This window comes from Eupeodes corollae, chromosome 3 (genome assembly GCF_945859685.1).
Source record: "Eupeodes corollae chromosome 3, idEupCoro1.1, whole genome shotgun sequence".
NCBI classification, from domain to species: domain Eukaryota; kingdom Metazoa; phylum Arthropoda; class Insecta; order Diptera; family Syrphidae; genus Eupeodes; species Eupeodes corollae.
In genome coordinates, this window is record NC_079149.1 from 94,173,229 (window position 1) to 94,188,634 (window position 15,406).

Genomic DNA, 15,406 nt, shown 5'->3' on the forward strand with positions numbered 1-15,406 from the left:
TCCTCCATTCTCCATCTATACGTACGGGAACAAAAATCACCTGAAGAATTTTTCTCTCCAAGCATCCTAAGGCGCTCTCATCTTTCTTTGACAGGTTCCAGGCCTCAGCGCCATAAATGAGAACCGGGATGATGAGTGTCTTAAAGATGGTGATTTTACATGCTCGAGAGAGGACTTTACTTCTCAATTGCCTTCTAAGTCCAAAGAAGCAGCGATTTGCAAGTGTTATTCTTCGTTTGATTTCAGCGCTGGTGTCGTTGTCTGCATTAATAGCTGTGCATAGGTAGACAAAGTCCGTAACTACCTCAAAGTTATAGCTGTCCATGGTGACGTTTTGTTAAGACGTTGTCGTTCAGTGTCCTTTTTTGATGACAGCATATACTTGGTCTTGGCCTCATTGACCACTAAACCCATTTTCTTCGCTTCCGTCGCAATGCTCAGAAACGCTCCACTGACATCACGCTTTGATCTTCCAATTATGTCAATATCATCTGCGTATCCGAGTTAATGAATGGACCTTTGGAAGGTTGTGCCTCTTGTGTTGACGGTTGAGTTCTGCACAATTTTTTTCAGAACGATGTTGAAGAAGTCGCATGACAGTGCATCGCCTTGTCTAAAACCTTTTTTGACATCAAATGCATCGGTAAGATTTTTTCCAACCTTGATAGAGCAGCGTGCATTCTCCATCGTCATTCTGCACAAACGGATAGGTTTAACAGGGATGCCAAAACTAGACGTTGCTCGTTAGAGTTCTTCCCTATAGTTGCTGTCATACGCGGCTTTGAAATCGATAAAGAGATGGGGGTATCGATTTGAAGCTCATGGGTTTTTTCCAAGATCTGCCGTAGTGTGAATAGTGGACTTTCCTGGTCGGAAGCCACACTGATAAGGACCAATCAAGTTGTTGACGAATGGCTTCAGACGTTCACACAATACGGCAGAGAGGATCTTATACGCAATGTTAAGGAGACTGATGCCTCTGTAGTTGGTGCAGTTTAGAGGGTCTCCTTTCTTATGTATCAGGCACACTATGCTGAGATTCCACTCATCGGGCATGCTTTCTTCCGACCATATTTTGCAGATGAGTTGGTGCATGCTCCGTACCAAGTCATCGCCTGCTGCTTGTAATAGTTTGGCAGCGATGCCGTCAGCTCCAGCAGCTTTGTTTGACTTAAGTTTAGATATAGCTATCTTCCATTCGTCAAAGTCGGGTAGGCGGAATTGTTGATCTGCGTCGCCGAGGTTGAGTGGTTCTATCTCCTTTACATTAGAATTCGGTTCGTCATCGCCGTTATATAATTTGGAGAAGCGATCTTTCCATATTCTGAGCATCAAAGGCGGTTCTGCTAAGATGTTCCCCTGATCGTCTTTACAGGCTTCGGTTCGTGGCGGTTACCCTTGGGAGGTTTATTTTACCTTTTGGTAAAATTTACGAACCTCATTCATGTTGTGATATCCCTCTATCTCCTCGATCGCGCGCTTCTCATGCTCTCTTTTTTTTATCTAAGAAGCCGTTGTTCCTCTCACCTCTTCTGCTCTAGCTTGGCATTAAAATATCCTAAGACAATTTTAATGTCATAGCCAGGGCACTGCTCACATGTCTTGTCCAAGAGCTCAAAGAATATGTCTTTGGTTCTTCATCTTTCTCCTCTGTTGGGGCATGCGCGCATATTAGGCTTATGTTGGCGAATTTATAGCCTTGATGCGGATTGTCGTGATGCGCTCGCTCACACTGTTGAAACTCAAGACTTTTTGCCTGAGTCTAGTTTCAACAACAAATCCACACCCAAATAGACGCTGTCTTTGTTCTCGGTAGCAGTCGCCGTAGTAGGTATCGCAGTCTTTTAGTTTGCGTTTGGCCGGTCCATCCCATCGCACTTCTAGGATGGTGGTAATATCTGCCTTGCAGCAGTTTAGGGCTTTCGCTAATTGTTCGGCTACACGTGGCCTGTTAAGGGACCTAACATTCCACGTACATATCCGAAGTTCGTTGTCTTTATTTCGTTTGCGTGGGTTGTCAAGAGTAAATCCGTCCGTATCCGAAGCTTGTTGGTGCTTGGCAACTATGACGCTTTTAAGTGGCCAGGCAGTCACCCTGATGGCACAACCCCAACATGGAGGGCCAGATCCTTAGTATAACTCCAAGGAAGTTGAGCCGGATAACCCGCTCATTACAGGCCTGGGCTCCGAATATGTCGAAGAAGCCCTATAAGGTGTTCACTGAGTAGTTCAACCTTACTGGAACTGAAACTTCTACGACAGTTTGAAAGCCAAAAATTTAATTTGACACATTCTGCTTACTTTAACGTCATGAACGAGTTTCAGTTCTCCTGATATGACGATTCATTTTTTTTGGGAGAGCCAGACAGAGTCGTGTTAGGCGAATGTGGGATGCCTTACCAGACTCTGTTTTTCCCAGCCATTGCAATATTCAGGGATTCAAAACAAATGTGCACCGACACCTCCTTTCAACTTCTCTTCCTCTTCCTAGTGCTCATACCATATCCTTACATAATAAGGGTAGTTATATCCTCTTTAGTGTCGCTTATTATAAAAAAAAATGTAAAGTCCTGACAGTTATCATTTCTTCTTTATTAAAGATATCAAAGAAGGTGTCAAAATATTTTGGCTGTGTCAAGACGGCTACAGCACTGAATGTCCAGAGTATCAATATGTTCAAGGAAACTGCCAAAAAAGTAACACTACAAGACCATATTTCCTTAGATTTATGCCAATACCTTCATCAAATGTGATTTTTTCAGGAATTTAAAGAAAGATTATACGTTTCTAGATTTAAATTGAATTCTGGTTCACCTGGCCCTAACTCTCGAAACCACTCCTTAATTTAAACTTCTCAATTGATTATCAGAGTTTTTCGATTCTGGAAACTCCAACCACAATTTGACTTCAAATTCTTGACGAATTTAAAAATTTCCTTTTCAAAACGAACCAGCCAAGTTAAAGATCTCACTAAAAATAGACTTCTTGGTATCGTCCACACATTTAACTTAGCTAACTTCGTTGTGTATGGCGCATTCCTTTAAATTATATGTAAAGGTGGTTTAAGATCACGGCATAGTGCGAAGCTCTTCAACATTTTAGAAGCTATTATTTCTCTTAACCATTTTTAAACGGATCATTTAGAATGAAGTTAGTACAATGGATGTATCAGCGCACCTCCATTCAATAATCCTTCGATAAAAGCAAATCAAATTTACACCTTAAAGGATGCCGTTAGAAACCAACACAGAATAAAGTGCAGATCGAGAAGATTAAAGGGTATTAAGAGTATTTCCGGCGTTTCCCATTATGTATGGGAATTCGGGTTGGTTCCTTTTCAAATCAAATGGGGTGGCGCAACAGTCCGTTGTGAACCAGGGCCTAGTGACTTACAAGTCTCAACCATTCCTGTGTGCGAGTAATGTTGTCAGGAATGGAGGGGACCTACAATTTTATGCCGAATCCGAACGGCTAGTTTAAGAAAGCACTTTTTCATGACAAGAATTACTCTTGAAGGAATTGTCAATTCCTCGCAAGAGGCAGCACCCGCGAAAATTATTTTTTAAAAATTAAGGTGGCACAGGCAGGGATTGAACCCAAGACCCCTTGCATGACAGTCCAACGCACTAACCATCATGCCACGGGTACTAAGGGGTTGGTTCCTTTTACCCGATCTTTTATCGAAGGCCTATTTTAGTTACATTTTAAAGATGCCTCTTACTGATGGTCCAAGTTTGCTTTTACCCTTTTCAGCATTTTTAAGCCGTATCATAAAATGAAGGGCTGAAAAAGGAGCAATAAAACGAACGGGCTAGTGAAACTTGTCATTGGTAAAATGTACCTCAACAAATTAAAAAAATAAATGAGTATCTAAAGGACATTTGAAATATTACGTCAGAAGTGGTTTTCTTGAACAAAATTATTTTAAAGCTCTTGCCAAGTCCAATGTTTCGAATAAAAAAAAACTAAAAATCTTATAAGTCAAAGAAGTCAGGACATAAAGATTATCTAACTTATTGCGGAATATATCTTCTAAATAAATTGCATACCTTTGAGAAAGAGTTGTGAACAGAGTAATACTTGTGTGTATTGAGTTCGGCAAAAAAAGAATGTTGTGATGTTTTGATGCCAAAGTAGTAAAAATTCACTGCTTTGCCTTAAACAACTATTTTTATTAGTCTATTGGTGAGTTCTTTGGTGACATTTTTAGATGAGATTTTTGGCCTTTATCATCATCATCGGCTCAACTACTAGGATTTGGTCCTGGCTTCATACAACAAGTTTATCCATTTATTGCGATCGATCCCATTCAATTTCGCACCTCAGGGCATCTAATATCCTGGTCTATGCCACGCTTCTGTCGTCTATTTTATTTTATTTATTCAGCTTAATACAAGCTATAACTTATCTCTAGCTTAACATCTTTTTTTTAAGTTCTTGTTATCAGCTTTCAGCATTAAAGCTCGTTATTGTACAAGAACTAACAATTTTGATTTTATTAGACTTAAAATTAAAAGGGTCAAGGAATTCGGACTCAAAAAGGGAAAAAGTAAAGGCTATCTTTCAGATGGGATTTATAAATTTTAAAATCGAAGACTACCATAGCAGCGTTGCAGTGACGAAGAATTGGTTTAAAGTGCCCGTAATTAGTGCGGTGATGAGGCATATAGAAAAGGGAGATAGATCGCAGATTTCGAGGGTTGGTGTTAAGATAAATATCACTCAGGAGTGCCCATAAACAATTGGTGAGCAAATAATATATCAAGGTCTATTATAATATAAGGGCTGCACACCTATCAGTTTTAGTCGATCGGCATAAAGCAAGTTGGATGTAGGCCACGTAAGGCGAATTGAACGAAACGTCTTTGAACATTTTCAATTCTGAGTGAATGGTTTTCATAAAAGGGAGACCATACTTGGCATGCATATTAAAGATGAGGACGGACTAGGGAAATGTAAAGCGCTTTAGTAACATAGGGGTTGGACAATTCTTTTGACCATCTCTTAATAAAACCGAGAGGTCTATTAGCTTTATTAATAATTTGGTCAAAATGCGAATGAAAATTCAGGTGTTTGTCACACATAATATACCAAGATCTCTAATAGAATCGACTACGTTGATGGGGTCATTAAAGAAGTATAGTACTCTATGAGATGTGATTTGTTTGCGCTAAACCTACCAGTTTACAGTTACCTACTTTTAACTCTAGGAAATTATGCATGCACCAAACAAAAAAGATATTAAGATCATTTTGTAAAGGTAAAGAATCAGATGGAGTAGAGATAATCTTAAAAATTTTCTTATCATCCGCAAACATTAGGATATCTGAGTTTTTTAATTTAAGTCAGACATCGTTAACAGATAAGACGAAGAGAAGGGGGCCAAGGTGACTACCTTGTGGGACTCCAGAAGTTGCATGTATAGGACTGGAGACTGAGTTACGGAAAAGGACTCTATAAGTTCTATTCGCAAGATAGGAGCTTTTCTAGTTTATAAATATGTATAGATGGAAAGCCTAGGGCTCTTAGTTTGAAATAAATTATCTTATGAGATTTTTTCTCAAAGGCTTTGCTGTAATCAGTGTAGGTATACAACATCAACTTCTTTGCCATTCTCAAGGGCTGACAAAACTTTGGATATAAACTCAATTAAGTTAGTCGTAGTGGATCTAACTTTAAGAAAACCATGTTGAGCGGGGGAGAATAAAGGCTTGCAATGGAAATAAACGGAATCATAAACTAAGCTAGCAATAGGTCTATAATTGTAAATTTCAGTTTTATTGCCTTGTTTATGAATGGGAAATATAAATGAATCTTTCCATATATGAGGAAACACACCTTGGGAAAGAGAGACTTCAAAGAGTGCAGTTAAAGGCTTTGACAGAGAATGCATCCATTTTTTTTAGAACAACTGATAGGACGCCATTAGGACCAGGGCTAAAGTTTTCTTTGAGGCTTACGATTTTGGCAAGTACCATTTCTTCAGTTATTATGAACGATGAAAGGGAGGTTTGAGTGCAACCATCTAAATAACTAGAGTAGTGTGGATCAGGAGCATGAAGATGTTCAGTATACGATTTGCTAAAGTAATTAGCAAATAGATTTAATAAATGGTTGAGATTATGTTGGAGACACTCATTGAAGGTGGAAACCCATCAGATTTTCGTTTGTCACTTTAAAACTTGAGAAATATCCTTGCATCAGAAAGAAGGTTATTTTCCATTTGGTTAAGGTATTGATTATAAAGGAATTCCCTTAATTCAGACAAAGAATTAGAGTTAAGATTGAGAGAAGGTGAAGGCTCGCGGAGACAACTCAGTTATTGCAATCAGATGAAAATATGAGATCGAGGTGTCTTGCCATAAATTTTGCTAGTTGAAAAAGACCACAATTAGACCGACGATCAATGAACAGCGATTCATATTCAGAAAAGACGATCATTGAGATGGGGAAGTCTAAAATTTCCAAGAACGATGATCAAATCATTAGGTTGCACTAGTTCAAGCAAATAATCAATGGCATTAACAACAGCTTGGTATGCTTTAATTTATTGGGCTGGTCGAATATGACAACAAAGGACAAAAAGACAAAACTCAGGGAGTGTAACCTAAGCTAATACACCTTCAAATTCGATTGAAGTGGGAATACTGAGTAATGAACTTTCAAAATTACTAGTGATAGCTTAAAGCACACCACGACGATGTGTAATACTCGCATATTCCACGACATCCATTCGATAGATGGAATAGTCGTTAGTGAAGAGTTCAGTACTAAGGATATCAGGTGTCAGGTTGGTTTCGGAATGAGGCAAAGATGTCATAAATGAGGTTTTGGGAGTTTTTAAAGACGGCAGACGTTTTAGACCTTATCCATCTTACATTTTGATAGTAAAGGCTAAGACATCTACCATCAAATATGCTACAAAGAATTTTCCGGTGGGTTCCTCTTTGCTCATACGAGCTAGTTGTCCAGTCCACCGGAGACTACCGAGCTTTATTTTTGTGACGATATCTACTTCGAGGTAGATTGCATACAATTCATTATTGTTATGTCTTCAAAATCGTCATTCCTACGTAAGGGCCTGCAATTCTTCACAAGACCTTCTTCTCTAGAGTGCCTAAGAGGTCTCGGATCCATATGGAATTACTGGTAGAAACACCATCATGTACTTGTAAAGTAGCAACTTAAAACTTATGGTAAGGTTTATGGATTTTAAAATCTAAGAAAGACTGACCTTCTTTTATTAACCCAAAGTATTTGAAGGATTGCACTGTTTAAAATGGGTGCTCTGCTACCTTGATTGTTTAACCTTCACATAATCGACGCAACCACTTAGTTTGTTTTTCCTTCTCATATGTTGGTGGCCTTATTGTCATCTTATTTACAACAAGTCGGCAAAATGGATATGCCTTGCACTTTTCCATATAGCTCGTATTTGTATTTCATTAATAGGCAACCTCGAAATTGAAGAGTAAGGTAGTAACTATCCTTTTGATTTCTTTTTTAAAGATCTTGTTTTAATATCCTCAAAATAGTTGACAAAACATTTCCACGCTCACCATTTTTCCCATTCAAGTAAAAATTCTGCATCGCCTTAAGCAAATTAAATTCATCACAGTAACTCTCTGAAAGACTTACATAATACACCACAAACTCGTAGGTACCGCTTGCTCAACGAAAACCGCGCGTTTCTAAAGAAATAAAATAAATTCCACTTCACTAACCGCAAGAGGATGATGATGAAATTCACAAAGTTAAAAATCATCACTTTAAAGCTTGTGTGACAAGTGAAAATATAATATAAACGTTATTCATATATACGCCATACGCTCCTTCGGTCATATATCCACTTTTCTTCCAAGGACTTTTACTATGAGTTATATACGTTTTCATTTTTATCTTTTTCATTTTCCATCACCACCCCTTATACACTGCACACCCTTACCCTACACATATACAGACATAAATATTTATAATGCCTTATGCTCGCATCGCATACATTTAATATTTCTTTTTTGTAGTAAAGGATATCAAAGTTATCCTTGTGATCTTTTTGAGAACGAAGGGTCTTAGCCCAAAGCCTTCTTTGTTGTAGTTTTCTGTTTTTTTTTTTATTATTTGTGTCCTTAAATCTGACTCTTGCGTGTAAAAGAGTACTGCAATAGGTGTACACTGTACATATAGTATATGCAGTAGAAAATTGCAAAATACATGCATGGAAAATGCAAGTAATAAAAATCCAAGCTGCTTAAAAGAAATGAAGTGCTTGTTATTCTTTTGAGAAAAACCGCGTGCACATATTTTTCTACTTAAGAAAAATTCAAAACAAAAGGAACAGATTTAAGTTGAGTTTTTTTTTTTTTTTAAGATTTCTTGTGATGGTGGTTAACATAAACTGTTTTGTGCGCGAGGTTAACATACTTGGAATTTTAAGTTTTTCCTTTCTAAGAATTTTTGAAAAACTTAACGAAATTATACTCAGATCAAAGGAGATGTGAGAAAAAGAAATTACTTAAGAATAAGTTTTGAAGAGAAAAATTGCAGAAAAATAGTTTTTGGGAAATTCTTTAAAAGTACTTATGGAAGAAAGTTTTGAGATCAGAAAATCCTTTCTTAAAAAATGGGTATTAAAAATATCTATTCCTCATTTTGCTCATACTTCCACTTAATTTTCCTTTAAGAGCAAAAATGTAAAGGGTGTCTTTTTCGACTTGTGATTTTCAAGAACAAATAGAATAAGAGAATAAATGTTATCGAAAAGGTTTATTTAAGACATTCAGATTTGCTAGCATGTTTTAAAAATGATTTCAGAAAAGTCCAATTTTCGAATTTTTTTGCAACAATTAGGGCCATCCATATGTCAACAATATCGCATCGAATATTTTTATCTTCGTAGACAAGCGACTTCACATTACAAAAAATGCAGTGGTATTAGTTACACTTCGATCGATCTTGAAGGCCACGTCACAGGGCCACGACGTGAGATAATGCGCCCACAGAAAGTTTCCTTCCTTCCTTCTATCGTCTTTTTGGAACTCGTCCATTTCAACGTCCTCTAACTCAGGCACGAAAAATTAATTAATCATGGCTCTATTTACTTATACATGCCCTGTGACCATAAAGAGCACCAAACATTGGCTTTCTGAAGATGCAATAGCTTGAGTATAATGATCAATCTAATAACGGCAAGCTTAGCTTCTTAAAGTTTCTTAACCCAATCTCAGCTTCATTGATGGAAAAAATGTTTTGTATAAATTGGGATCGGTGGCCATCACGATTTTGCCAATTTCAAAAACCGTCCGATGCTCTAAATAGTCGTTTTGGTTTTAATCCTTTTACGAGTTGGATTTTGTAAGCCTGCAAAACAAGATACTTCCACAAAGTGAATGAGCAAAGATTCAATTGTTGTATGCGATGGCTGATAGGGTATTCTTTGATACTTTTCTCCATATCAGTATAAGCTTCTTCGGTGCACACTGTTCGTCTTTTCTAAGACTTCTCTTGCGTGTAACCAAATGTTGTTCAGAAAAAGAACTATTTATTATGAACTGGAAAATGTATTTATTTAGAAGAATTACAAGACCCTTAGCATGATAGCCTAAAGCGTTTTTAAAAAGCCTTCCAAGAGCTTAAATTTAGCTTAAAACTGTGGGTCCCCTCCATCCCTAACAACATTACTCAAACACAGAAATGGTTGAGAATTGTAAGTCACTTATTTATTAACTTCCCATATGAAGTTATTGTAATGGGTCCGATTCTTCAAATTGAAAATTTTAATATTTCTCGACGTTTCAAGGTCCCTAGAGTCGAAATAATTTTTTTTTTAGAAATATGTCTGTGCGTGCGTGAGTACGTACGTTCGCGACGTTTTTTTCGTTGTTCATAGCTCAAGAACCAGAAGAGATATAGATTTCAAATAAATTTTGTTGTACAGATAATAAGGCAGAAAGAAGCAGAAAGGGCTCTCAAGGAAATTGCGTGGGTGGTTTTTTTACCATAGCAGTTTGAAAAAAAGGTGAAAATTTTGGTTAACCCTAAATATCTTACGAACCAAAAACGCTAGAGAAGTCTCTATTTTTTATATATATATATTATATATATATATATTTTTTGAAAAAATATCCATTTAACTGTTTTTTTAATAAATCAAAAAAACTGAAAAAAGAAATTTGTCACCTCCAAAATTTTACGACTTAAATATGATTTCATCTCCAAAACAATTTTGTGCAACAAAAACTAATGTTTTTGACATCCGATAAAATTTTGAGCAAAATCTAAGTGACAGTTTTTTTTATAAAAAATAAAAATCTAAAAAAGAACTCAAAGTTGTTAAAAATTGAATATCGATTCAAATATTTTTCAAAAACTTGAAATTTAGGCTTCAAACATATTGTATCTAATAAGAAATATTGTTTTCAACATTCTGGAAAATGTTGAGAAAAATCTAATTGACATTTTTTTTACAAAAAATAAAAACCTAAACAATAAAATGTATAAAAGTTGGTTAAAATAGATTTTCGACACAAATATCTTTTCAAAAATTTGAGATAATAGCTTCTAACTAATTTTTACTTATAAAAAATATTGTTTTCAACATTAGTTTAAATTTTGAGAAAAAAATAAAAACCTACACAAAAATTATAAAAGTTGGTAAAAAATAATTTTCGACTTAAATATCTTTTCAAAAATTCTAGATATTCGCTTTAAACTACTTTTATCTTTCAAAATATATTATTTTAAACATTCAGTAAAATTTTGAAAAAAAATCGAATCCACAGTGTTTGTACAACAAATTAAAAACCAAAAAAAAATAGCGTTTCAAAAATTAAAAATATTGGCTTCAAACCTATTTTATTTCACAGAAATTTTGTTTTGATATTCAGTAATTTTTATGTAAAAATCCAACAGTCCGTTTTTTTTCATAAAAAATAGTACGCAAATTTGGTAAAAATTGATACGACAAACTTTTAAGCAAGACAAATGGACAGACGGGATGCGAAGTTGGTCAGTGTTGGTCGCATCCCAGCCTCTTTTTTGTTTTATTTTCATGCCACCAAGCCTACCCTCTTTAAAACTAAACCCTAAAACCATAAAACAGATAAACCGGCTAATGCTTGAAAACCGCATCCTAATTACACATTATATAGTTTCGATTGAAGCCACAAAACTGGTTCTCTTGATTCACCCTACCAATTCGGTCCCATTTGGATACTAAACCAAAGGAGCTTTGCTCGGTCTTGTGCCACGGCATTCATACTGTAAAGGAGTCGCATATCCATTGTTCTTTGTCTAAAATGGTTGATTAGCGGAACTGCCAATCCATTCTGTATCTAAAAAGAGGAATGGCTCTGGTAGAATGCAACCTCTTACCCTGGTCAGAGCAGCATTTATGTGTCTACCGGAAAATAAATACAATCCACTTTCCAAGATTGCACAGAATTTTCAAAAGTTAATTTTGGTACTTCAATTTTAAAAACAAGCAGTGAAAAGTGTCATAAATGTAAGTGGAACAAATAAAAAACAAAAAGTTAACGTATTTGAAGACTCATAAAGCTTCATTTTAAGTTTATATTTATAATCCTTGTCAAATAAAAAGTTATTTTGAATATTAATTTAAATATTTCTTTCAAAAAAAATACCAAGTGTGTTAGCTCCGAAGTTGTGAATCGAAATCGCCAAGAGGGCTTGTGACATAATTTAGGAACTTTGTGCACACAAGATACATATTGGCATTGTGCGCCATCCTGCTTAAAGAAGAGATCTTTAAAATCTATGTCTTTCATTTAAGTAAAAGAAAAGTCGGTTTTGTAAAAAATCGAAGAAAAACGGTTAATTTTTTCAATCCAAAAATTACTTGAAACTTGCCCACTTGGAGAAGGTACATCGCCTCAAGTCTTGAATTGCCTGCAAATCTTGAGTCTGATTGATCTTATATTGGTGTACCCCAAGATCCTTACGCAAAATATGTTAAGCATTGCCCATTTTTTGAAAGCGTCGAAGAATTGAACTGATTTGGTTCTATTACACTGCCTGAACGGTTGTGATAATTTTGACCCTTTACCCAAACCATTGTCTTATTGACAACAAAACTTAACACAACTAATATTACCCGACTGCTAGGCCTAGAATAAATTACAAACAAACATTTTAGTTAACGACTCATAATTTCGGTGAATATAAAATGCATGTCTGGGTCGTACGAACTTACTCGAGTCAAAAAATGAACTCAATCGAACCAATGCTTTGAGCTGTAACTATTACGACAGGCATACAGATGGACGGAATCGGGGGACACACTTTTTGAACTTCTCTACCATCCTTTGATTAAATCTCAATATCGAATATTTTTTACGAATGCAAAACTTCCCTTTAAGTCGAAAGTAAAAAGTAATAATTTGCAGACGTTACTCGTTTGTGTACTTGATGAAAATGTAAACTTGACAATGACAGTTCGTATTAGTGAAAGGATGCGTGCACAAATTCAATAAAAAGCTTTCAAATCTCTATGAGAAAACCTCAATCGGTTGTTAAAAACTGTGATTTTATCTTTCGGATTTTTTAAGTTTCAGATGCTTCGGCAGAAAAGACAATTTTTGACCGAAAATCGTTGCATAATTCAAACAGACCACAAGCAAACATTGAGTCGTACGAACTTTTTGCATAAACTTGCATACAGCAGTTTCATTTATGTAAAACCTTTTTTCGAAAAACACACTTTTTGGGCTTCACGTCAAAAACTTTGGAAATAATTTTTAAATATTTTCCAACATTGTTCAATAGTTTAGTGCAATTATTCAATGGAGAGAGGTATGATCCTGATTTTCGTTCAAGATTACAATTGGAAAACAACAGGTATCAGTAGTGATTAGATAGAAAAAAAAAAGAGTCTTGAATGCACACACAGATAACTTCCCATTCGTACCCGTCTGTTCTTTTTTTTTAAGGTTTACCAAAATATTAATATCAACATTTTTATCAAAATTGTGTTGATTTTGTAGGTTTTTATTGTTTTCAAACCTTACTTACTCACTTAAGGTCGCGCTACAGTCCGGGGCGGACCTGGGCCTCAACCAACATTCGTCTCCAGCTAGATCGGTCCTAAGTTGGACAAGTTGGTTGAGGTCCTCTCCCACCTGGGTGCGCCACCTGAGTCGCGGTCTACCTCTACTGCGCCGTTCCTCGGGATTGGATTCGAAGACTTTCCGGGCTGGAGCGTTGATGTCCATCCGCTCTACATGACCTAGCCATCTAAGTCGTTGGACTTTAATTCTGCTAACTAGGTCAGTGTCGCTGTACAGCCCGTACAGTTCGTCGTTATATCTTCTCCTCCATTATCCATCAATGCGTACGGGACCAAAAATCACCCGATGAATTTTTCTCTCGAAGCATTCTAAGACGCTCTCATCTTTCTTTGACAGGGTCCAGGCCTCAGCGCCATAAATGAGAACCGGGATGATGAGTGTCTTATAGATGATGATTTTAGATGCTCGAGAGAGGACTTTACTTCTCAATTGCCTTCTAAGTCCAAAAAAGCAGCGATTTGCAAAAGCTATTCTTCGTTTGATTTCAGCGCTGGTGTCGTTGTCTATGTTTATAGCGATACCTAGGTAGACAAAGTTCTTAACCACCTCGAAATTATAGCTGTCCATTGTGACCTTTTGTCCAAGACGTCGTCGTTCAGTGTCCTTTTATGATGACAGCATATACTTGGTCTTGCCCTTATTGACCACTAAACCCATCTTCTTCGCTTCCGTCGCAATGCTCAAAAACGCTATAATGACATCACGCTTTGATCTTCCAATTATGTCAATATCATCTGAGTATCCGAGTAATTGGATGGACCTTTGGAAGATTGTGCCTCTAGTATTGACGAATGAGTTTTGCATAATTCTTTCCAGAACGATGTTGAAGAAGTCACATGACAGTGCATCGCCTTGTCTAAAACCTTCTTCGGTTCTTCATCTTTCTCCTTTGTCTTTGTTCTCGGTAGCAGTCACCGTAGTATATATCGCAGTCTTTTAGTTTGCGTTTGGCCGGTCCATCCCATCGCACTTCATCCAATGATGACTGTAATATCTGCCTTGCAGCAGTTTAGGGCTTCCGCTAATTTTTCGGCTGCAATTGGTCTGTTAAGGGACTTAACATTCCACGTACATATCCGAAGTTCGTTGTCCTTATTTCGTTTGCGTGGGTTGTCAACAGTAAATCCGTCCGTATCCGAGGCTTGTTAGTGCTTCGCAACTAAGGTATTTTTTTCCTTAGTGTAACTCCAAGGAAGGGGAGCCGGATAAACCTCTCCTTACAGGCCTGGGCTCCGAATATGTCGAAGAAGCCGTATGAGGTGTTCACTAAGTAGTTCAACCTTACTGGAACTTTAGACGCCACCGTTGATTCCATCTCGAGAATTCCTCCGCTGCCGCCTGGATAAGGAGAGGTGCCTTAGTGGAAACACCTCTCCCCCCCCTCTCTCGTTTGCTGCCCCCAACAACTTTGCACTGGGGTTGGAACCCAATCTCCAGTTGAGGTACTAGGCACCCGATTTTCACCGCGGGGAGGTGAGAGTAGGAGTTGATAGACAGAGGTGGGTTTTGAGAAAAAACCTGTGGACGCTTGTGTCCTCTTGAATGCACATGTCTACCATTTGAACTTCAAATTTTCAAACCTTACCTGAAAATATAAACAATATTCTGCTAATGATACTATTTTTATGATTTCAATAAAATTATTTTTACAAATTTTAAGTATTTTAAAACTTTATATACGAGCATCTTATAAAAAAATACCAATTGAATTTTTTAAAGAAATTTCGTCTGTTAAGTATTTTTTATAGATTTCAGGTCAATGCCTTCATTTATTCAAATCGAACTTTTAGTAGGTTTTTATTATTTGTTAAAAAAACTACTTCACTTCGATTTTTCTACATAGTCACCAAATGTCAAAAACGCTATTTTTTGATGTATTCAATTCTGCTTTAGTCTTTTAATCTTTTAATGTTGTAAACCAACTTTGTTTGTACGTATTCTAAAGTTTTTCAAATTTGTCTGTATTGATTTGATTCCATTTATGTCAAAAGCATGATTAAAATTACTGTTTTGTGTTTGAAATAAAAAAAGATTGTTTGAATGTTTGTTTTTATGTGTGACACCCAAAAAAAAAACTCACAATCCTTCCAAACCCTCAACCATTCCATGTCATTCCCTCTCCAAAACACACAACATTTCAAAACCTAAAACTTGAAAAAACATCCTTTTTGCTGTATGTCTTTGAAAATTTAAAAAAAAAACAAGAAAATGTATTATTTTATTTTTGCATTTTTATGTTGATGTATATTTTGAATTTCTTAAAGTTTTTATTCTGTTTAGTTATTGTTGTTTTATTTTTTATTAATACATTTTTTATAAACAAA

General features: G+C 36.3%; 1 protein-coding gene across 3 annotated transcripts in view; it reads left to right on the forward strand.

The window, feature by feature from the left end:
* The window catches only part of LOC129949693 (CUGBP Elav-like family member 2), a 374,661-nt gene that overhangs the window by 331,846 nt on the left and 27,409 nt on the right, over positions 1-15,406 (forward strand). The gene's annotated exons all lie outside the window — the stretch shown is intronic.